This window comes from Anolis carolinensis, chromosome 2 (assembly GCF_035594765.1).
Source record: "Anolis carolinensis isolate JA03-04 chromosome 2, rAnoCar3.1.pri, whole genome shotgun sequence".
In the NCBI taxonomy this organism is placed as follows: domain Eukaryota; kingdom Metazoa; phylum Chordata; class Lepidosauria; order Squamata; family Dactyloidae; genus Anolis; species Anolis carolinensis.
Window position 1 is genome coordinate 162,167,928 of NC_085842.1, and position 24,405 is coordinate 162,192,332.

At 40.8% G+C, this 24,405-nt stretch overlaps 2 long non-coding RNA genes across 2 annotated transcripts; one reads left to right on the plus strand and one right to left on the minus strand.

Annotated features, from left to right (window-relative positions):
• Positions 1–3,288: 3,288 nt before the first annotated feature.
• On the minus strand, positions 3,289–24,385 carry LOC134296327 (uncharacterized). The gene is made up of 3 exons (XR_010003031.1): positions 23,561–24,385; positions 9,110–9,265; positions 3,289–6,162 (listed from the first exon to the last, which is right to left on the minus strand). It is a non-coding gene; the product is annotated as an uncharacterized LOC134296327 (long non-coding RNA).
• On the plus strand, positions 22,135–23,862 carry LOC134296326 (uncharacterized). The gene is made up of 2 exons (XR_010003030.1): positions 22,135–22,907; positions 23,448–23,862. It is a non-coding gene; the product is annotated as an uncharacterized LOC134296326 (long non-coding RNA).
• Positions 24,386–24,405: the final 20 nt, after the last annotated feature.

The window sequence follows — 24,405 nt, forward strand, 5'->3', positions numbered from 1 at the left end:
TCGCAATTGGGACATTTAATAGCAAATTGTGCACTGTGTTTGCACATTCTTAAACAGAAATATTAGCACAATCCAATTTTAATTTCTGCACTTGTCATTTGTTACTATAATTACACTGGAATACAATTAGGTGCTTTTGGATCTTTCAGTGTTAATTAAAAAACCAATAACTTGAAATGCTATAAATATTGAAGAAGAAGCTACATGTATAAGACAATTAATCCTTTGTCACTTACTTTTAAAAATCCTTTTAATTGGAAGATTATAGCTAGAGCACCTGTGATTTTACTCCCTGTACCGGTTAAACTATAACCTTTGAAAAGACACAAATGTCAGGAAATGCTGAAGATCTCCAAATTTCCCTGCAGAAAGGCCTCAGTATCCCCAAGGAGAAAAGATTCCTTTTTAAAACCTCAGAGAACTGCTGGCAGTGTCCATAATATTGAACCAGAGGGACAAAACTTCTCACACAAAAGCAAAGACGCTGCCTCCTCATAATGCATTTTAAGGCTGCAGTCTTCAAACCACTTACTAAGGAGAAAGCCTCATAAACCATAATGGATCTTACATTAATTAACAAACATGGAATTGCATTGTAAGTTTACCAGAGATTTAAAAGGGCTACCATACAGAGTGGCCAAAGAAATTCCAGACATGATTATCATTCATCTGTGTGATAAATTCAGCACAATGGACCCTTAGTATCTATTCGGGATTGGTTCCAGGACATGCACACCCATGCATATACCACGCCTACTCCCATTATATTAAGTGGCATAGTAAAATGGGGTTCCTTATATAAAATGACAAAATCAAAATTTTCTTTTGGATTTTTTTAAAAAAAACTTTCAGGCCATGTATGGTTGAATTCATGGATACAGAATCCATGGATACAGAGGGCTGACTGTACAAATATACATACACACAAACACATACTGTTTCAATAAATGTACATATTTCTGAATGCAAACAGTAGCCAGATCTTAGGTTCTGTGAAGTGAGATAGGTAAGAATCTTCACGATGCCAATTCCTCCTAAGTTCCTGATGGTAATGTTTAAAAGTAAACCTGTGATCTTACTGTGTTCTGCATTTTCCAGCATCAAACTCCACTCCATTGGCTTCTACTTGTGGAAGGAATCAGAACCGCTAGTCAATGCATGGCACCAAATATACGATGGTATAGTAACATGGTGTTCCTTATATAAAATGGCAAAACCAGAGCTTGCTTTGGGAGATTTTATTTTCAGGGAGAATGGTTGAATTTATGGATCTGGAAACTGTAAAGACAGGCTGTACCTATGGATCCACGGGCTGCACACCTTTGTATCTTACGTATTGATTTGCACTTTGTGGCCAGAATCCTTTTGCTTACTTACACTAGTATAACTGAAGGTTACACCAGTTTAAGCATTTTTTCATTACACAAGGTATCCAATAACCCCTTGTGCATCATCCCTTCTCTAGCTGAGAATAGAAGCTTGATATTCCAGAGTACACCCCTGCAGTCAATCAAGAAACTAAATTTACCAATGGTACCATTCTGATGGCCGAAAGCGAAGAGGAGCTGAGGAGCCTTATCACCAAGGTGAAAGAAGAAAGTGCAAAAACTGAGTTGCAGTTAAACATCAAGAAAACCAAGATCATGGCAACTACACCTATTGATAACTGGCAAATAGAGGGAGAAAACCTGGAGGCAGTGACAGACTTTATATTTCTAGGCATGAAGATCACTGCAGATGCAGACTGCAGCCAGGAAATCAGAAGACGTTTACTTCTTGGGAGGAGAGCAATGGCCAACCTTGACAAAATAGTGAAGAGCAGAGACATCACACTGGCAACAAAGGTCCGCATAGTCAAAGCAATGGTATTCCCCATAGTAACCTATGGATGCGAGAGCTGGACCATAAGGAAGGCTGAGTGAAGGAAGATAGACGCTTTTGAACTCTGGTGCTGGAGGAAATCCTAAGAGTGCCTTGGACCGCAAGAAAATCCAACCAGTCCATCCTCCAGGAAATAATGCCTGGCTGCTCACTGGAGGGAAGGATATTAGAAGCAAAGCTGAAGTATTTTGGCCACATCATGAGGAGACAGGAAAGCTTGGAAAAGATCACGATGCTGGGGACAATGGAAGGAAAAAGGAAGAGAGGCCGACCAAGGGCAAGATGGATGGACGGTATCCTTGAAGTGACTAGGTTGACCTTGAAGGAACTGGGGGCGGTGACGGCCAACAGGGAGCTCTGGCTTGGACTGGTCCATGAGGTCACGAAGAGTCGGAGACAATTAAATGACTGAGCACTGGTTATTAGATGTCAGCGTTTTATTGCCAAATCACTGCTTCTCATCTTGAACACTAAAGAAAATGCTATAGAACTGATTTTTTAAAATGCAGCTTAGTTTTAGTGGAAGAAAGATAATTGGCTCATCCTTGCAATTAGCACAGCTGCTGTTTTGTGCAACGCCTAGTTATATACTATTTCTCATCCAGAAGAGAAAAGGGCAAAGGTCCTATTTGATGCAGGTCATACACCTGTGGCCAATCAAGAGTCAAGGAGGTAGACCTGCAACTCAATTCAGTTACCATTGCATATTGAGGAGATAAGGAGTAGCTGTTGCCATCTCCATGTCTTGGAAGACAAAGGCTGCTTTCCCAGTCCTGGGGATAATGTTCTCTTATACTTTAAGGCAGAAGTGAATACAGTGGGATGCTAGAGCCTAACACAACTATAAGACTTTTACCGGTTCATATTCCCAATTTTCAGACTTCCTTGGGATCCTTTTCTTCTGAAAAAGAAATAAATGCCCCTCCTAGAAACCATCAAATATCCCCCCTGCAGGGCTTAACATTAAACAATGGTAGTTTTTTTTTCCAAAAACAAATGTGTACTTCTAGTTAGCTTTGGGTTTATCCACACTGTTGGCATTCCATGTGGTCCTCAAAGTGGAGAAAACGACCCCCCAGACTTTCTTTAGTGGATATAGGTAAGTATTCCAAACTGTCCATTCCAGTTACTGCTCTTGCCACTGGTCTGCTGCTGCTGAACACCTTCAAAATGAATCTAGTGCATGGTGCCCTATTCTGGTTGTGTGTGGGGTTTTTGTGTGCTTTTTGGAAAGTTTTATTCAGAGGATATTTTTCATTGCCATCCTTTAAAGCTAAGACATTGCAGCTTGCCAAGGACATCCAAGCTTTTCCAAGGCTAAGCAGAGAGTTGAACCTTTACAACATTTAAACTACTACAACATGCTGCCTATAATAATAATAATAATAATAATAATAATAATAATAATAATAATAATAATAATAATACTTTATTTATATCCCACTACCATCTCCCCTTGGGGACTCGGGGCGGCTTACATGGGGCAACGGCCCAAACAACATAAGGACAAAATATAAACAACATAGTACAAATCACAACATAAAAAAGATAAAACAGTAATATATCAAGTAAAACAACAATACATCATACTGGGCAAAAATATGTGCATTTCCAATAGCTAGGCTACAGAAAAAAGAAACTGGCTAATCAAGACAATTGTCGAACTTCCTCCATCTTCTTTCTTGGGTGCTGAGGAAGACAGGCAGAGAAAATCTGAAATCCTAAATATTCCATAAGGCAAACCTTCTGTCACCGATTGCCACCTTTGGGGAAAGGGGGTTAGTCACACTTCCAGTGTCCACCAGTTGCAGTTCACAGCACAGCAAGTGCCCTGGAAACTAAATGTGAGAGTATAAAGCAACCCCATTGTCCATTGCCTGTATCTTGACACAAGGTGTAGGAAGGGAATGTTCTCTTTTTTCCAGCTACTTTATTAAAAGGGCAAAAAAAGTGTGCTGATATCCAGAGAATATCTTCATAACATCATAGACAGTTGCATTTTACAGGGGCTTTGTGTAAGTGGAGTTCTCTTTCCCACTTTTCCTCTTTTCCCCTTCACACATTAGAGCTGCTTGAGTGAAAACTCAGGGGGCACTGGAGGCATGATTGGCCCACTTTCTCCCTTACTCACTATCTATATGCAAATACAGATATTCCAATATCCAAAAAAGTCCCAAATCCTAAAAATTTCCTTGTCCCAAGCATGTCAGATAAGGAAGATTTAACCTGTATAGACCTGTGTATAATCCAAATTGGAAGCAAATTCAAATAATATAAAGATGTGCAAAATCAAGGGGCATCTAAACTTTTGTTACAGTAGTCATTAAAAGAGCACTTAAAATTAAACTAAATTGTTCAAAGCAAAGAAATAAAAAGCCTCCATCTGAATGCTGAAATACAAGATAACTTACCAAAGCGACATCCCTTTGCAGCATTTCAGATGAGTGTAGCTTTACCTTTAAGGAAAATTATCCATTTTTCTGGGCACTTGAGCTAGGGCAGCAGGGAGAGGGGAGAAGTGTTGTTTGATGAGCCTCCTAAAAGATGCTCCAAGGAAACATCAGTTTCCATCGTCCCTTCAAATTATTTAAAGTTTGTCAAGCTCAGATTGTTGTTTGAAGGCAACATTTTGAATAATGGGTTTCTCCTGCTATTTACACATTGGGGTAAAGGCAAAACAGCCATTATGTGCTGCGCTTTATTGCGCTGCATTATGTATGAGATAGTTTTGTAAGCAGGTACACACGAGGGGCGGAGAGAAAAAACACAGGAAAGCAATTTCTTTTATTGTCCAATATAGAAGAGTTAGGAATAATCTAGGGAACATTCAAACGCCTCCGTTTGTGAGACCCGCAAGCTGCAGTGATGAAATGAGTTATTTACTACACTATTATAAGCATCCACATTAACAGTACAGTGCAGCTACCAATCTTTCCACTGGGCTAGTTTATAACCATACTGTTTATGATGCTGGATAACTGAGTGGCTTCTCTTAACAAGTTATAACCTTCTTTGAAAGAAGAAAAGGTTAAGAGACTTAGAAGCCTTCCTGTTCCTCTGAATAAGGATCCAGAGAAGTTACCACCATGCACTTTTCAAGCAGATTCAGAAGCACATCTATTCACCTAAATCTAATCTGCAAGTGCTCTATAGTCCCAGCTTTATCCTGTACTGGTTTGACTTCTAGTGACACACACATCTGTTTGAATCCGAATTCAGTTTTGTATTGGGTCACACACTTTTTAAAACAGAAGTTAATACAGACCATATGAGGTTCCCTGCCTTTTTCACACTCTCATCTTGGATTATTATCAATGACATGAACACATTTGTCTATAAATTATTTATTCCCACCTTGCATGCACACATACATATATCAATTCAAAGGGGCATTTGACTTTCAGTAATGTAAATCTAATTAAAATATCCGGGTTTGAAAAGCAAGCTGCACCAGGCAAGCAGATGTTCACATATAAATTCAACCACAACCACAACAACAACAACAACAACAACAACAGAAAAGGACGGTAATTTGAATTTCAAAATAAGAAAGACAAGCAGATGTTTGCTTTACTAATCACACTCAAACAAAAGATAAAATGGAGGGGAGACCACACTTTCCAGTAATATTTGAAGAAATCAAAGGGAAGGGTGGTAACTTTTCCATGGTGGGAATACCTTTTGGAAAACCGGAATCTCCATAGCCTTTTGGAGAAAAAATGTATTCACAATCATTTTAAAATCATAACCTTTTGTAAAAGTATGATCTTCCAGAGAAGAACCAAAAATTCGTTTAAGTAAAATCCTCTCTTCAGTGGTGTGCATCCACATGTACATGTGCAAGGCAATTTGACTTTCAGTCATTAGACTAGTAACCTAGGAACAGAGATTGTGCCAATGCACAAAATATAACAGTTCTTCAGAAGCGTTCTTTTCAGTGCCCAAAAACATCTACTCTCCCATAAAATATCTTGTTTCTATATCATGCTCTCAAGAGACAAAAATAAAGAAGACTTCATTAAAAATAACATATCTGGTTTACTCACAACCTTCATGTATTCAGCATACAGGTACATAACTTGTCAATCTGGTTACAGATAGGTTTTGAAGTTTTTCTGTGCAGATAACACAGCAACATGAGTTTGCTCTTAACAGTCCCATGGAGTGTTTCATGGAGTCTGTGCTCTAATGGAGTCTGAAGTCAAAAAGCATCTCTGTGTTCTAACATGGAGTCTGAGATCCCAGCAGTCCCAGATCTGATCATGTGGTCTACAGCCCCTCCTACAACCTCAAGAAACAAAGAGTAAAGGGAAAGCTGCATACCAAAACATACATATACAATACAGTAAGCAAACAAAATAATATACAAACGAATTACTAGTGGAGGCTTGAAGAAGGTTGCTATTTCCAACAGATATGACCCCAGTCCCAACTCTGAATGAAGGATACAGATATGCTGAATCCAGATTTTCAAAAGAAAACATTGGAACGAGTAGGTTATTTTTTAAAAAAAATGGAATTGAGTCCTTGGATAAAAGTTGATTCACTGTGAATCCAGCAGTATGTCAAGTGTTCCTGTAGGCAAGTTTTAATTATTTTGCTGGTGTAGATGAGAACCAAGTGTTGGGATTTGCTATAATAAAAACATTTTATATTGTCCAAAATCAATATGGAAGATAAAGACTTGGGCTGGGAAGATCTGAACTGAGGTTCTTGCTTGAGGCAAGGAGGCTAGTAATGGTGCCTCAACTTAGCCTGTCACACACAACTGCTGCTGCAAGAATGACATGAAATTACCCCTACTTGTGTTTTTTGGGGAGAATGGGAAATTTCATTTTATTTTATTTAAGAACAAAAATCTAAAATATATAAAACCCCACCACAATGAACCTTTTAAAGATTGCATCAAATCAGAGATAGACATGACAAATACTTTTCCATTTTTTGTACCTCCATTGCATTTTTTGTTTTTTGCTAATGCGGTGGAGCAATGGATTAAATCCTTGTGCTGCTGAACTGCTGACGTGAAGGTTAAGACTTTGAATCTGCGGGATGGGGTGAGCTCCAGCTGTTAACCCTAGCTCCTGTCAACCTAGCAGTTCAAAAACATGCAAATGTGAGTAGATCAATAGGTACTGCTTTGGGGAAAGGCAAAATGACACTCCAAGCAGTCATGCCAGCCACATGACTAGGAGGTTTCTACGGATGCAGACTTTTCAGCTTGGAAATGGAGAAAGAGCATCTTCCCAGAGCTGGAGATGAGCACCGCCTCCTGAGCCAGAAAGGAAGGGAAAAGCCTTTGCGTCTGTATGTGGATTTGTGCCTCATTGTATATCACTGTAATCAAGACATTGAATGTTTACCTGTGTCTGTTTATATACTGTAATCTGCTCTGAGTCTCCTCAGGGAGAAGATGTACGTTTCTTTGAAAGAAAGATACACAGGGACCATGTGTCTTGATTTTAAGATCAAGAGAGATTCTGGAAGTTTCCCAAAATTGCTCTTCAAGCACCTCATATTAAAAGTACAGTGCAGCTATTTTGTAGCACATTAACAAAAGGAGTGGCAATAGGGTGGTTTTAGGGAGAACTCTTCCACTGAGGAGTTGCCCATCACTGCAGCACATGCACCACATCCCAGGGCCCCCAGCCCTTCTTTCAGGAGAGCAGCACATTTTTCTCTCTATGATGACAACTGGCTGTCAGTTCCCATTTATTTTTAATCAAACTACTCTTGCTGAATAACCATGCAAGCAAGAAAAAAATGTTGCTCTGTAAGAGAAAAACCCCAGACATGTAAATGACAGAAGAGGCATATAATGAGGTGTGACCCAGAACAAGCAGGTGTTTTTATAGCTCAGATATATTTTTGCTCATCTAATCATCTGTTTTAGTCATTTGTCAAAGGGCTACAGAACCTCTGGTTTCATGGCTGCTGGGACCTAATTCATTCTCATTATTATTACACCTGTTCAAGCATTATTAAATTTAGGAAAACATAATAAGATGAGGAAGAGAGACATGCTAGCCCCCCTCCACCAGCATGTCCATTGCCTTCTATAGCTGAAGAACCATTTTCCAAAGAGGGGAATAACTTTTGGGCACAACTCACCACATCAGAGTTCCAAACACTTCTTTTCAGAAAGTCACTCTCCATGAGACAGAAATGGCGATGTAGCAGAGAAGGGCTAGAATGCTTTTTCACACACACACACACATCTTCTCCTTGTGAATTTTTACTGTTGTGTGCCTTCATGTTGCTTCTGACTTACAGTGATCATGAGATGAGCCTCTCATGGAGTCTCCTGGCAAGATTTGTTCAAAGAAAATTTGCCATTGCCTTTCTCCAGGGTAAGAGAGCATAGCTTGACCAAGGTCACACAGTGGGTGTTTATGACTGACTCATTTATCTGACCCAGTTTAATAGGCAAACAAGCATAGGAGATATTTGCAAGCCTGGATTGGGCTTCAAAAGTTCAAATGTAGTTTCCCTTGAAGAGATTATTGATGTATTACAGAGGCATTTTATGCTTGGGTTTTTTTTAACCGCAAAACAAGGTTCATTGGCATTTGTGTACAGGGGGAGGAGAGAATACAGATCACACAATTATGGGAGGAAATCCACAAACAAGAAAAGAAGCTGCAACAACAAAAAGCATAATCACATGGACCAGATGAATTTTTTTCAAAGCCAACCTACAATAAATCAACCAAGATTGTAGCACTCACTTCTCCTGCCCTGAGATGTCCAAAACCTCAGCCTCAAATCCATGTTCTTTTCAACTCCAATCCAGTTTCAGCATCTTTTATATCCCTTCCTATTCTCCAAAATAATCCCCAACTCTGGCAGCGTATACCCACACATCCTGATATCTTTTGTGAGAAAGATATAATGGGACTGTACATGTACATGAAATATTACATACAATACCAACCACAGCACCTGGGCAAAAGATATGGGTATTCCTCTTTCTTAACTAGAAATGGTGAGGACTGATCCTGAAGGCTTCTGCTCCCAAAGTATGCAATTTGTCACTAAGCTAGGATCCTCTCTAGAGACTGCTGCGTGAAGCGTTCCCAATTAAAATTCCCAACTGGCTGTTTTAGAAATACAGGAAATAAATAAAATTGGTGGCATTCATGTAGGTTAGGGCTCTGAATAATACTTCCATGGAAAGCTATTTTGCTAAAGGAATTTATCAGTTTTAAAGAGCGTTTGAATTACATACCCAGGCATGAGGATTGATGATAGCCCTTGCCATTTTTTATCCAGACTTGGAAGCACTGCATGTGTTGCTCACAGAAGCATTCAAATCAATCACGGAGACTCGAGATTAGCATTTAATTGGGAGGCAACTTTGTCCTTGTTCTTAGCAGGAGGAGCACTGAGGAGGGAAGATAACAGAATTTTTAACAAGGAAAAAAGAAGGCTTTCCAAAATTGGAAACACAATGATGTGGTGGGGGTGAGCAGGGGAAAGTCACTCCACTAGCAGTGTAAAATAAAATTGAACCTATATGTTGTGGTTTCTGGAACTAAGGAGCAAGAAAAGGGTTACGAAGATCTAATGCTCACCCATGTCCTCCCCCTTACTTTAGTTTCCCTGTAATCTTTGAAGCACAGAGATAGTCATCATGACTGGTTCATTGTGTCTAGTGAGGATGGGTATGTGATGAACCAAGCAGAAAACCCCAAAACTACAGACATGTGCACTTTGTAAAAAACACTTTCCAACAAGAATAAAGAAAAGGGCAACAACGTGAGACCATGCATCGACTGCACTCCTTTATCTTATATGAAAATGGGAGATTCGTGAAAGCGCACTCTGTAGACACCAGAATCCAGAAAGCTGGAATAGTCTGGTACATGCCAATGCACACATATATTATCATTAATCATGCAAAAGACATGCATTGCCTTCCTGTCAAACAAAGTGCCTACAGTGTTGCCTCTAAAGATTCAGCCAGCTATAAAATAATGTCAGTGACTATACTCTCATATATTTATTTAAGATACTTTTACCCCGCCTTTCTCACCCCAGAGGAGACTCAGGACAGCTTGACAATGTGGCAATAATTCAATGCCTTTAAGCAAAATACAAAAATAGTCATTTAAAATAAAACATTAAAGACAATTAAAACACAATTAAAACAATTAGTATTTAACTCTGACTACAAAGTAAATCACGTGATCCAAGACTAAAGCCCGGGCCATTCCATTGGTCAGTTCCATATCTTTCATGTCTATTGCTGCACCAAATTTCTGAAGGCTTGGACAAAGAGCCATGTCTTCACTTTTTTGCAGAAGATCAGGAGGGAGGGGGATGATCTAATCTCCCTTAGGAGGGAGTTCCATAGCCGAGGGGCCATCACCGAGAAGGCCCTGTCTCTTGTCCCCGTCAGACAATCTTAGACTCCAAGATAATTCATATAGGTAGATACTTTTGGACACGTAAGCTGGGCCAGAACCGTTTAGGGCTTTATAGGCTATAGCTAGCACTTTGAATTGTCCTCGGTAGCAGACTGGCAGCCAGTGGAACTAACACAACAGGGCGGTTGTATGCTCCCTGTACGCAACTCAAGTGAGCAATCTGGCTGCGGCCCGTTAGACCAGTTGCAGCTTCCGAACAGTCTTCAAAGGCAACCCCACATTCTAAGTAAGCTATTCAGGATGTAACCAAAGTGTGGACCACTGTGGCCAAGTCAGACATCCCAAAGTACGGGCGCAACTGGAGCATAAGTTTTAATTGGGCAAAAGCTCCCCTGGCCACCACCGAGACCTGGGGTTCCAGGCTCAACGATGAATCCAGGAGAACCCCCAAGCTGCAAACATGCATCTTCAGGGGGAGTGTAATCCCGTCCAACATAGGCTGTAACCCTATGCCCTGTTCGGCCTTGCGACTGACCAGGAGTACCTCTGTCTTGTCTGAATTCAATTTCAATTTGTTTGCCCTCTTAGGGGATTCTGGGAACTATTATCCCAAAACATAATCTTTCTGATAGCCACACCAGCTAAATTCAGGTCTGACTGAAGTTTGACAACAGAAGAAAGAAGCATCATTACTTTGCTGACTTTTTTTCTTGACCTCTCCATGGCCAAAAAAGGCGAGTGAATATCTGCCAGCATTGTGATCCCTCCAGACCAGCTAAACTAAAACAGAGACAAAAAAAGAGGTCTCTGACTCTCACACTGTTACACTGTTACACTTTTTCCCTTTCTTTATGTTTTACTTTTGTGGGATAAAGCCAGTGGAGCTTCAAAAGCTTGTATTGTATCTTTTGTACATTTTAGTTGACCAATAAAGGTATTGCTCCTTTGTGGATTTTGTTTCATTACCCTTAATACTGCTTAGATTTGGGGAAAAATATTCTGTTCCCAGGGCACATGGGTCTTAAATTGGAGAGTGTGGCAGAAAGGAACAGATGCCTTTTCTTCTGCACTATGAGGTCAGCTCTTAATCTGAGGTTATGATTGATCTCATTGTCCCTGCTGCTTTCTAGGCCAGAAGGTTGTATGGAGCACAACAGCCTTCAGTGCCTGGAGAGTTGAAAAGAGCCCTGGTTTGCTTCCTCAGCCTGAGCAGTATGTCAAAGCTGATGATCTAGAAATGCCTCAGCATTGCTGCAAGCATAGTTTTACCATTCCTGTCTCTAACTTGAGGGGAAGAGAAAAGTAGCCGGTGGCCTTCTAGATCTTTTTAGATTGCATATTCTACTGGCCCTTGCCAGTTGAGTGAATGGTAAGGGATGGTTGAAGTCCACATCTGGAGGACTAGAAGGAGATAGGAAAATCAGTAGAAATTGATTACTTAACAGAAATAGAATACAAATTCATGTTAGAAGAGAAATTACAATTTACATTCAATGGACACACTAAAATCCTGTCCAGGATTAAGCTTAAAAATCTAATCCAAGTATTTTATACACTCACCCAGGGCCGTAGCCAGAAAAAAATTTTGGGAGGGGTTTTGAAAATTTCGGGGGGGGGGGGTTGAACCCCTAGCACATACCCCTCCCCGCTACAAACCTGTCAATATCTGCTTGAGATAGTGCCTGGAGGGACTCTTAATGTTTTGCATCTCATAGACTTAACATGGGGATTTGGTTAACCAGGGATTTGGTTAAAATTCATGAGTAAACGAGATTTTTTTTACAACTTGAAAAATTTCGGGGGGGGGGGGGTTGAACCCCTAACACCCCCCCCCTCGCTACAGGCCTGCACTCACCCCTCACTTTTGTCTCCTACTTTGGCTTTACAGAGAAGGAAAGAAATGCATTTTTTTTGCAAAATCCACTTCTCATCCACCCAACCCAAACATTTTCTCTTGCTTTCCTTTTCTCCCACCATCATAATCTCATTTCCTCACTGTTTCCCTTTAGTTCACTGGAGTCTAGCAGAAGCTCAATGATTCCAGAAAGAATCCTAGAGTTAGAAACTTGAAAAATTCAGTTTCCTGAATCATGTGATGTCAGGTGCAAAAAACAAAAAGACGATCTCAATGAAATGATCATCTTACTCCAAGATGACCTTACTGGTTTTTTTTTTAATTTAAAATCTTTTAACTTTGGAATTAACTAAATTGTCATACTCTAACCATGAACTAAAACAACTAGTTTAGAGCTTGAAACACAGGGTGCCTCTACATCGTAGAATTAATGCAATTTTACACAACTTTAACTGCCCTGACTCAATACTATGGAATCTTGGGAATTGTAGTTTGGTACAACTCTTTGGCAGAGGAGGCTAAAGACCTTGTGAACTAACTTCCCATGATCCCATGGTATTGAGCCATGGCAGTTAATGTGAGCGCCGAACACCAAGATGTAGCATTTGGCACTCCGCTTCAGGATCTGGCGTGCACACACGTTTTGGGCCTGCTCACCTGATGCACTCTACTTGGAAAAAGACTGTGTCTGGCAGGCAGGCCTGCCAGCAGGACCTGAAGCAAAACATTGAAATAACACATCTTACTTAGTGCTTCACTTATTCACGCGAAGATCCTGAAGTGCCGAGCGTTGAAGATGCGGTGTGTCCACACACACACAGATGGAGTTACAGTAAGGTCTTTTCCCCTTTGCTTTACACAGTTAAGGGGGAAGAAGAGAGAAGCACACATGCTTCCCAGGGTCTGCAGCCCAGGCAGGCACAAAAATATTCGTTTTTTTCAGACCTTTTCTGAAACGCCAATTTTTATAGGTGCCCATTTTTGGAAGCAGCGCCCAAAAACTTAAATGGGGCCATACAAATGGAACATACAGAAATGAATAGCAATTCCATACAAATGCACAACTCTACTATGGAACACTTCTCATCTCAAGCATTTTAGATAAGGTTTATTCAACTTGTATTTCATTCTGACTCCTTCAACAGACTGCAGCTTATATTCCTGTGCCTCTTGGCTGGGCTATTCCAAACAATAAAGAGGGGCTAAGTGTGGCCCTTCAGGTCCCTCCCAGGATCCCTATACTGACCAGCACTAATGGATTTTGTAGTGAAATAATATCTGAAGGGCCACAAATTCTCCACTCATGCCATCTGAAAAGGTCTCTGGATTTGAGTCATAGAAAATGCAAGGCAGTAAGCTGCCTTATTATTCAGTGGAAAATTTACTCCACACTTACTCTTGCACACACAATCATGTCTGCATTCTATCACAACCAGATAACAACTTGATGTATGGGCAACTTAATACTCTAGAGCATACTAGAGTACAATTACTCACACAGAGGCCATTGTCAGAATAAATGTGAAGGCTGAATGAGGCTTAATGTGTCAGGTATAAATTATTGTCCTAGAGCTTGTGGGCCAAGAGGTTTTCCCTGAAACTATAATAAAACTGCCCTATGCAAATCCCAGAAAAAGAAAAAAAAACAGCTGACCATCCTGCTCATGATGTGGTATATAAAACCAACTCTTTTAAACCAGGGATGAAATTCATGCAACCCTTCAGATGTTGTTAGACTAATATGTAGACTGTCTACGTGGACCCCAAAACCCATATTCACCACGAATAGATCACTGGCAGTCTTTATAATGCACAGTGGCTTCTGGTGGATATCCAGGGTTTTTTTCCACTTTAAACTAACTTTGCCCATCTTTCAGTCAAGTCAGATGATACTCCAGAGCAGGGGTCCCCAAACTAAGGCCCGGGGGCCGGATGCGGCCCATCGAAGCCATTTATCCGGCCCCCATGGCACAAGGGCAGAAGGGGGTTGGGCTAAATGACCCAAAGGGTCTCTTCTTCTCTTAAAGCCCTTTTTATTATTATTATTATTATTATTGGATCATACGTCGGACACTTCCCAAGTGTCTAGGACTGTGTGATGTATCGGCAAATAATGTGTGCAGATCCCAGTAAGGTGGCCTTCTGCAGCTGGCAGGTGGTAATTTTGTCAGTGCCAATTGTGTTTAAGTACAGGCCAAGGTCTTTAGGAACTGCACCCAGTGTACCGATCACCACTGGGACCACCTTGACTGGCTTGTGCCAGAGTCTTTGCAGTTCGATCTTTAAATCCTCATATCGTGTCAGCTTTTCCAGTTGTTTCTCCTCAATCCTTCTGTCACCTGGGATTGCAACATCGACAATCCATACTTTGCTTTTTAACACAATTGTGAAGTCAGGAGTATTGTGTTCCAAAACCTATTATTATTATTATTATTATTATTATTATTATTATTATTATTATTATTATTAACATTGAGGCTGGGTGGCCATCTGTCAGGGGTGCTGTGCTTGTGCTTTCGGTGCACAAAGGCAGAAGGGGGTTGGACTAAATGGCCCAAGGGGTCTCTTCCAACCCTCTTTATTGTTGTTGTTGTTATTATTATTTATTATTGCTTGGTGGCCAACTATAGTCTGGCCCTCCAATGGTCCGAAGGATCGTGAACTGGCCCCCTGTTTAAAAAGTTTGGGGACCCCTGCTCCAGAGTTTTCTTGAACTTTAGAGCTAGCCTGCACAACCTATGGTCCTCCAGGCATTTTGGCCTCCAACTTCCAGAAGGCCTCGCCAAATTTCCTAATGATCAGTAATTCTGGGAACTGAAGTCCTGTCATGAATACTTTTTTAAACAAGAGTTTTTTTTAATTGCAATTTCCAGTGTGAGAGGTTATTTCAGAACCTTTACGCAAAGAATGACATTTGACATACAGACATACAGATTCTATGTTAACTACATTGGATTCACAACCAACGTATTACATTGGCTAACAAACAAAGGGTTTTTTTTTACATTTTTACTCAGCATTCACACACATGTACATTCAGTCATCCTCGTTCATCCAAATATTACCACATCCTTTTCTCTCTCCTTGAAGAAGCACCTGCTTAGGCCAGACCCTGCTTTCCATGCAGCCTGCCAACATATAGTTCCAAAATGCCAAAACGACAAACCTCTTTTTCCCTAAGAACAATGCCTAGGATCAGATCTGTTTTCCCTACAGCAGAACCTGACTCCCTGCAACATGTGTCATGACTCCAAAATGCACTTCTTCCTATTCCCTTGAGAAAAGGAGCCCAAAGTGACCAGACTACATTCCATTGCAGATCTGCCGCTCCCAAGGTACACCATCTTTCTCGAGCATGCCAGATAAACAGGTCACTGTCTGTCACAAATCAGAATTATTAGATTGAGTCTTTTATAAGAATATTCTGCTGATGTAGTAAATAATTCTCCTATTTGTAATTATATTGAGTCTTCACCTCCTGACATAGATGTTTGTCTTCAGGTAATGAACCATTGTGTTCTGGGTTTGACTTGAAAAAGCATTGTCTTTGACTAATGTAAACAGAGATAATTTCCTTTAGAGTTAATCCAGTTTTTGGTCAGCAAATGTGGACAGACGTAAACAGATGTAAACATTTCTCTCATCACTGTCACAGTTCTTATCACAGTTCAGCAAGCAGGCAGGCAGTCATTGCATGCCTTAATTCCTTAGAATTGTGTCTCCAGAATTGTTAATTCTCATTCATGCACCTTTCATACAATTCATTCATACCCACACATATTAAATCCATGTTTATCAAATCTCAACATCATATTTTATCATGACAGTCCAAGACACTTGGATGGTGCCACAGGTTTTGCACGCCTGCTCTAGAGGATCCCAGAGCCTTGGGGCCAGCTGTATCAGGTCTGATTCTGTTCAATCCCCTTTCCAGATGGACATTGCCACCATCACCCTTTCCCTGAACTGATCAGTGCAGCAAAGAGAGATGGCTCATGGCCATGTTGTTACCCCCATTCCTGGCCAGACATGGAACTCCATCTGAGCTCCTGGCCATTGTGGATTGATGTCCTGGATGGCCCATGAGGTCTCTTCCAATTCTACTATTCTATGATTCTATTACTCTTTCTTGCTAGTCATGCCGGCATCCTGTTCTGACATCTGAAGCACCCAAGGCAGCCAGGAGTTCAAATGGTGCTCTGTAGCTAGCCAGCTAAGGGTGGCAGCAACACGGAGGAAGTGACAGCTCAGTGGGACCAATGCAGTCCCAGGCGATCTGGACAATGGTCCCCGATTCAGCACAAATGATCCAGGGCTGCTTTGATTCAAATTTACAGCAGGCTAATTTGCTCACTGTAGACTTGTCCTGAATCCCTCATAATACCTGGCTATTTAAGATAGTAAGCTACCACATCTTTTGCTGGCTTTCATCCTGGGCTTTTAGCATCAAGCAGAGACAAAGAAATATAGCAAAAGGAAGCTTATGTATGTTGCCATACATAGCTTCAGGAAAGGGGGTCGGGGAGCTACTAGTAACAAGATTACTGCAGAACAGATAACAGACTAAGGATAATATTCACTTTTGAATATGATTTACATAATATCCTTTCCAGTCTTCTTGTTTTTATGCTTTGTTTACTTATATGTTTCTTTAAAATGTATTACAGTAAAGATATCATTAATGAATAAAGAGAACAGGCTAAACAGGATAATCTGCCTCTTATGAGTATAACAATAAAATATCCTTGATTGGAAACATCGAGCTTCAAATAGAATTTATAATCTTCAAGAGAACTCAATTTTTGATGGCATCTTCAGTTATTTGTTATCATCCCCACCCACTCTTTGTGTGTGTGTGTGTGTAATCTTCTGTGCATTGAATTTCTGTGCAGCATGAGCATCTTCAACCACATAACAATGCAGCATCTCTAAAATAATGACAAAGCTCTAGTATGGTGGCCAGATGGATATCTGGTCTCTGGCACATTTGGTAATTGTTCAAAAGAGGGCATTTTAGCAGGTGCAATTTGACATTTTGCATCTGCTAAAACTCCCAGTTCTGCACAAGCATTAAAGGGAAAATCCCTGTTCTCTTTTGAATCTAGCCATCTCAGGTCTGCTGCCATTTCTTCTTCTTTTCTGAAACTGGGACTCTGAAACAAGAACAGATGAGAATTTGACAGCATCTTTGGAAGCTGAAAACAATAAGTTTTCTCTCTAGAGAGATCATTCTTCTAGATCAACTTCAAGCTTCACATGGCAGGCAGAACTCTGGTAGATCAAATGAAATGAACAGCTGGTAGGTATCAGTTTAACCCAATGCTATACAAGCAGCCAATTTTAGGTTCTCCTTTGGGGGGATTACTAAATACAAAGCAATTAGAATTTAATATTTTCCACGAATCTCACTTGAAAAATAGCTGTAGGCTGTAGAGCTGAAGGCTTCATTCTATCTAATGTAGATGCAGTTTTTGGGGTGTAGTTATAGGTTTTAAGCTTCATAAAGGTACTGACATTTCTCACCTCACAAACATTATACTGACCCCATTAATTAAGCTACAGACTAGACTTATGAAACATGAAAATTAACGTTATAATATCCTACGTTTCCACTAAGGAGCTGAAGAGAGAACACAAAATTTTCCTCCCAACAGCCATATGAGAAAGGTTGGGCTTTAACTTGTGATGTTCCTGGGATGTCCCTAAGGCCCCTTCCACACAGCTGAATAAAATCCCACATTATCTGCTTTGAACTGGGATATATGGCAGCATGGACTCAGATAACCCAGTTCAAAGTAGATACTGTATTGTGGGATTTTCTGCCTTGGTATTCTGGGTTGTATGGCTGTGTGGAAGGGCCCTAAGACTCAGGACCTGAAAATGCTTCACTGCTAGCACCCTCTCATACTGTTGTAGTTGAGTCAGGTAGTAATGCTGCAAGCAGTAGTAGCAGTACCAGTAAGAGACAAAGGGGTAATTGCGGGCAGGTGTCAGATGAGGAACAGCAAAGGGAACGGATCTGGGATATACTTATGGCACCTACTGATGAAGACACCTTCAAAGGGTTTTCAAGTGGCGGGGAGTCGATGAGCATGGAAGGAAATGTGATGGATGGGAATAGAGGCACAAAGAGGGTTACTCATGATCAGGAATCGGATGAAGAACGGGAGAGGAAGAAGCCCTGGGATATATTTGCTGCTCCCACAGATGATTAATCGTTTATGGGTTTTTCTGGGAGTGATGGGTCTGAGAGTGATGAGGATGGGGGGAACACAATGGATTGGACTAGGATACAAGAGATTGGGAACATATGTGCAGAACCAGCTTCTAGCAACACATTGGTGGGACGGGAGAATTGGCAAACGGGAGGTACATTGGAATCATGGGGAAACCTAAGTCTTGACAGGAGATGGAAGAACTGGAGAGATGGAAACAGGGGTTCGGGTGTGAAGACAAGGACAGCTGCTAGAGATGATGATGGGGTGGAGGCCAGCTCATCATCGGATAATGATGTGTAAGTTAAAAGAAGGCTCTGAAATGGGAAATCTTTGCAGAAGGCAGTGTTGGTTTCGTATCATGTGGGTTTTGTCGCTGCCTGTTCTCGTGTTGGGTTTTGAGTTCGGGTTCTGCAACTTGGAGTTCTGTTTCCTGTGGATTCTCAACATTTGGACTGGCTTATCGTGAGTGTGGCTTTCTCCCTTCCTGGACTCTTGGATTGATTTGACAATGGCTCTGCTTGACAACTTGGTGACGACGTTTGGACTAGCTTATTGTGAGTGTGGCTCTCTCCTTTCCTGGACCCTTGGATTACCTCAACTACAGCTCTGTTTAACCACCTGAGAAACGACGTTGTTTGGACTCCTTTTTGGCGGCTCTGGGACTTCAGTTTGGCTTTGGCAACTCCTATTTGCAACTGACTCTTTGGATATAGCGCTGTCTAGTAGAATCCCTTGGTACAGCGCTGTTTGCCTGCTGTTTAATTAGAACTGAGTTTAAATCCGGATTTTCTCCCTGTTTAATCTGGATTTTCTTTCTGTTTAATCCAGATTATTTTCCGGTTGCTTTTTAAAGCCCAGTTTGAACAAACTCTTGAGTTTTGGCTAGGGAGACTGAATTTAAGTGTCTCTAAGCATATTTTTGTTACTTTATAATAAATCTTTTGTTGGACTAAACTCGTGTGTGGCTCTTTAAGGCCTCTGTGTCTCGACACATACACTAGTGTTTATTTATCTATCACATCTACCAAGGTGCTTACGGAAGATAAGAATATATGACAATTGTTTATATAATCTAGGTTTTATCCAAAATGGTCAAAAGAATGAAAGAAAGCTGTTTAACTCATGATCAGTCACACTGGCATTTCCCATCACAAATGTCTAGCTTTTGGAGTGACACATTTGGAGCTTCTCTACACTAACAAAAAGAACTTGGACTCACCTAAAATCCAGTGCTGGCTGTCAACATGGCACATGGGCACTTCCAGTGTTCTGCCCTTAGCCTGACTTTGCTCCACTTTTGACAAGGACAGGGTGTACTTTGGATTTTAAAAGAAACGCAGTCATCACTCATTCCCTGCACTTACCATAGCACTCCCAGAAACACCTGGCTGTTGCCTATTGCTGTCAAGCTGAGGTATGTATGTGATCCGCAAGAAGAAGGTCACCCTAAGCTTTCCCTGCTTATTGGATGGGCATCCCACTCTGACCTCAGCAGACATGACAAGTGATGGCCAAGAGCTTGAGGGGAGTTTCATGACTGGAGGGAAGGGCTGGACCATCTGGACGTTGACCCCAGATTCTGCAGGTAGGTGCTAGATTTGGGGCAGTTCCAGAAAAGAAATACCATGAAATAACTTGCTCCAATTACCACCTCATCACACAGGAGGGGTGGGGTTGGCTCCTTGCTCCTCTTCATCAGATCCTGATGAATGCCATCATATGACACAGACCGTGGCCCCACCCCATTGATGGTTGAAGTGGCGAGGAAGCATTGCAAGAAGCTTCCTCACCAACCACTATGACTGTTCAGTCTTTTTAGTTTTTAGGCTTTCCCCCCATCTGATGGGGGAAAGGCAATGCGCTAATGCATCTTGCCATGCTTTCCATCTGACGGAGGAAGAGACAGGGCGCTAACATGCCCTGACCTGATATGCCACCCTTCCTGTCTGATGGGAGAAGAAAGAAGGGTGTGGCACCTTTTCGCAAGGTGCCACATGCGCTTTCCGTTTCACTGGTGATTGCTAGTGAAATGGGACAAAGGGGGGGGGGGGGCATCAGTATGATGAGATCCTTAGACACAACCCTAGGTAAGATTGAGGTGAAAAAAAGTGAAATGTTTTTTATTTTATTTAATGAAAGCTTAGACAAACACATGGAACATGCACTACTAGGGAACAAGAGGCACTGGGGAGTAAGAGCAGTAGAGTGTTGTTGCATGTCATCTGAAAGCTTCCTGTAGCCATCTGGTTGGCAACTGCTGGAATGACTGAATAGGCTTTTGGTCATATCCAACATAGCCCTTCTGGCGTTCTAATGTCCAGAGCAGAAGGTTGTATTTCATGATTCTAGAAAAAAACTATACCAAAAAGAGTACCAATCTGGCCCCTTTGCTTCTATCACATTTCTTGAAATGTGGTTATGCAGGCAGAAACTGTCTGATTTTAAATAAATAATAAATGAATACATTTTATTTGTACCCCGTGCCATCTCCCAAGGAATACAGGGTGGCTCAAAACATAAATAAATACAATAGGATACATAACAATAAAATAAACAAATAATCATGCTTCAAATCAATATAGAAACAAACACAATAAACCAAAGCACAAGTAACCAAGTTAACAATAAAAATGATAAAACATTAGTTAAAAACAGTCATTCCACTTCAAGTGTATATGCGTCTGTTTGTCTGTCTTCCTCCACCATTGCTTGAAGACCCTAAAACCTAAGAATCTAAAAACCTGATTTGCATATTAAAAGAACCTTCAGGGTTATTTTGGTTTTAATTAGATTAATCAATTTTAATTAAAAAGAATTGTAGACTAGGAGACCACACTGAGTTTGTAACTAGATGATAGATAACAAGCTGTTCAGAAATAAGACAACTCCTAGAGTATTTTCTAAAATAGGAAGCCTTAAGCAAGTTCTGAGGTTTGTCCCAAACATCTGCAGCTGGCATTATTTATTTGTATACCTATTTTATTTACTTTATAAGTATTCAAACTATATTTCATATATACTTAGAATCAGGAATCTGTTCTCTCTGGCGCTTCTGCTACTGTTGTATAACCCAGATGCCTGGTGAAACTGAGACCCCATCTACATTGTCATATGATGCTGGAAGGGGCAGGACTGATTTCAGCTACAAAAACTAGTAGTCTGGCAACCATCAAGCTGTAAATCCTGATTCTTGCAAAACCCAGGTCCACATCCTCTGACTGTCTCATTCTGCGTGTATTTAAACCCGGAGTTCTAAAAGTTCATAAATTATCTAGAGATGTTGTTTTGTACTGTGTAACTTCTTTCTAATTACAGTTAAGCCACTTTGAACAATTTCATCATAGCAAACAAATAAACATGACTCTGGTATCAGTACAATCATATACTGATGAGCAAGCATTGAAAATCCAATAATGGATCTCCCTATTAGTATTCATCCAGTGGTTTTTAGTGGAACATACTATTCAGCAGTTTCACTTAGTTCTTTTCCATAATTCTTTCTTTAGTTATAAAAAGTAGGCTGACTACCTTTAGAAGGAAAATGCCTGCAGTTTTAAAAATAAGGTAGGAGAAAAAATATTGTTGCAGGATATGAATATTGACATCTTTGACATCTAATATCCTAACAGCAGTAGGCATTTTAGGACCTTTCTTATTAAAAATAGCCCCCAAATGTGTTGTCCGTACTAGAATCCTGTAATGTGGGCAAATGCTAAACTAGTACAGTCCCAAGCCTGATACACATCTGCAAGGTGCATCAGGGGCGGGGTTGTTCTTTTTATATGCCATCAAGTCTTGTGATTACAATGACTGTGCCATTTGCAAGATCTACTCAGAAGAGATTTGCCATTGACTGAGGCTGAGAGCATGTGACCTAGCTAATAGATACTAGTGGGTATCCATGGCTGGGTGGAAATTTGAACCTTGGTCTCCAGGAGTCCTTGTTGGTGGATATATTTGTGGAAAGTCCAGAGAAGAAATGTTCTGGACTGCCCCAGAAAATGATCATCACTTTGAATGCGATTTTCCTGCTTCTTGGCAGGGGGTTGGACTGGATGGCACACAAGGTCTCTTCTAGCTCTAAGATTCTAGGATTCTACATGCTCTCTGCCCAACTGACTGTAGTGACAGTAGTGACTGTAGCAACCCAACTAGGCTGATGCTACTCTAACTCCACCTTCTGTCGCTGCCACCTCTCCCTCATAATCACAGAGTTCTATGTAAGTTCCTGGCCATTGTGGATGACACATTTTGACATCACCGGGTCGTGTAGGTGCCTTTGTTGATGTCAGAATGGGGAGTGGCAACCTGAGAATGGCAACAGCAAAAACACAAGAATGATCCATCCTCTTTCCCAGTGCAGATGAGTGCAGGGAAAAGGAGATTGCAATTGTGTCTTATGCAGACATCAGACTTGTCCAAATTGGACCTGATCCAGCAGTCTACACTGTCCTAAAGCTATGGGATACTCCAGAGTTTTAAGCAAACTCTAGAACATCCCCCTACTCTGCCGGGGACGGGGCAGCCTGCAATATTTACTAAAAGTAGCAGAACATCATGAAGACTGCCAGGATCCAATTTAGGGTGAGTATGAGTTTTCATACCCTTGTAGGCTCACCCCTAGGCCAGCATTCAAACCACTATGCCCCTTGGGCACAGAATGAATGGGAGATCCCATTAAACAGAATGTTTTTTTTCTCCCAGGAAAATGGTAAGGTGTGTTTTCTAATTTGTTTTTGTTCCATCTTAATCTAACATTAATTTCAGATGTGGCACTTTTAAAAATGAAGTAGACAGCCAACCGCATAGTCCAATGAGTTTGGTTAGGTTTGCTACCTGGATCAATTCAATATCACAAGCACAGCTCCACATATAAAACAGGAAAGGGAGGGATATTACTTCATAGAATAGTAACTTCATACATTTATATCACTCCTTTCATTCATGGAACTCAAGGGACAATATATGAGGTTCTAAATTACATCCTATTCAAATGCTCATCAGAACCATTAAGTGCTTATCTTCAGCAAGACCTCTATATCCTATGACTTAGGAATGTATAGTCATCGTAGTCTCTGAAAACTAATAGTTGTTTGAGACTTCAGCTTTTTTATCTACTAATAGGCCTGTGATCAGCTTCCTGGTGCCACTCTTTGAGAGTTCTGCATATGAGAACTGCACAGAAATCAGATCCAGCGTTCACCTTCATAGCAAAGCACCTGCAGGCAGAGTCATACCTGGTGGACTTCCCTCTGTTCCATATAATTCATAATGGAGATGTGTGAAGCAGCCAATCCATGTTCAAGGAGACTGTGAAGGGGCCCTGCAGGGAAACAGAATGTATCAAAAGACAGAGACTTGCCTCTAAACCATATAGTTTTGAACTGGCACCGACTGAGTTGGAAGTTAACATAGACAGAGCCTTCCGTTTATAAAGACAAGGATTGGGGATGAAATAGAGAGATTTGGATTTGAGAAAGAATGGAGAACTACCTATGGTTTTGTGGAATATTTAATAAACCTATCCTTGTTCATTTAAGCCTATATTCACCTGTCTATATAAAGGATGAGTAATCCTTATCTGAAATATTTGGGGGCAAAAATATCTTGGAATTTGGATTTTGGAAGGTTTGCATATACACAATGAGAAATCTTGGAGTTTACAGATGAAATACATTTATGTTTCATAGACACCTTATACACACAGCCTGAAGTTAATTTTATATGCAAGTTTGTGTACATTCAACCACCAAAAAGAAAAGGTGTCACTGTTTCAGACATCCATATGAACAATTTGTAAGGGAGCATTCTAGATTTTCAGATTAGGGATGCATAACTTGCATTTTTACCTTGCCCTATACTTAGAGCTTAGAATCATGTATTCAGTCTGTCCCTGAGTACATTGCTAGGGTTTAATGAGCATAAGTAGGAGACAGCGAAATAGTCTGAGTGTAGAACTCCAGGATCCCTGGGTTCAAATCACTGATCAGTCTTGAAAAGGAGCCACAGTGGCGCAATGGGTTAAACCTTTGTAACGTCTGAACTGCTGACCTGAGGATTGGGTTACTGACCTGAAGGTTAG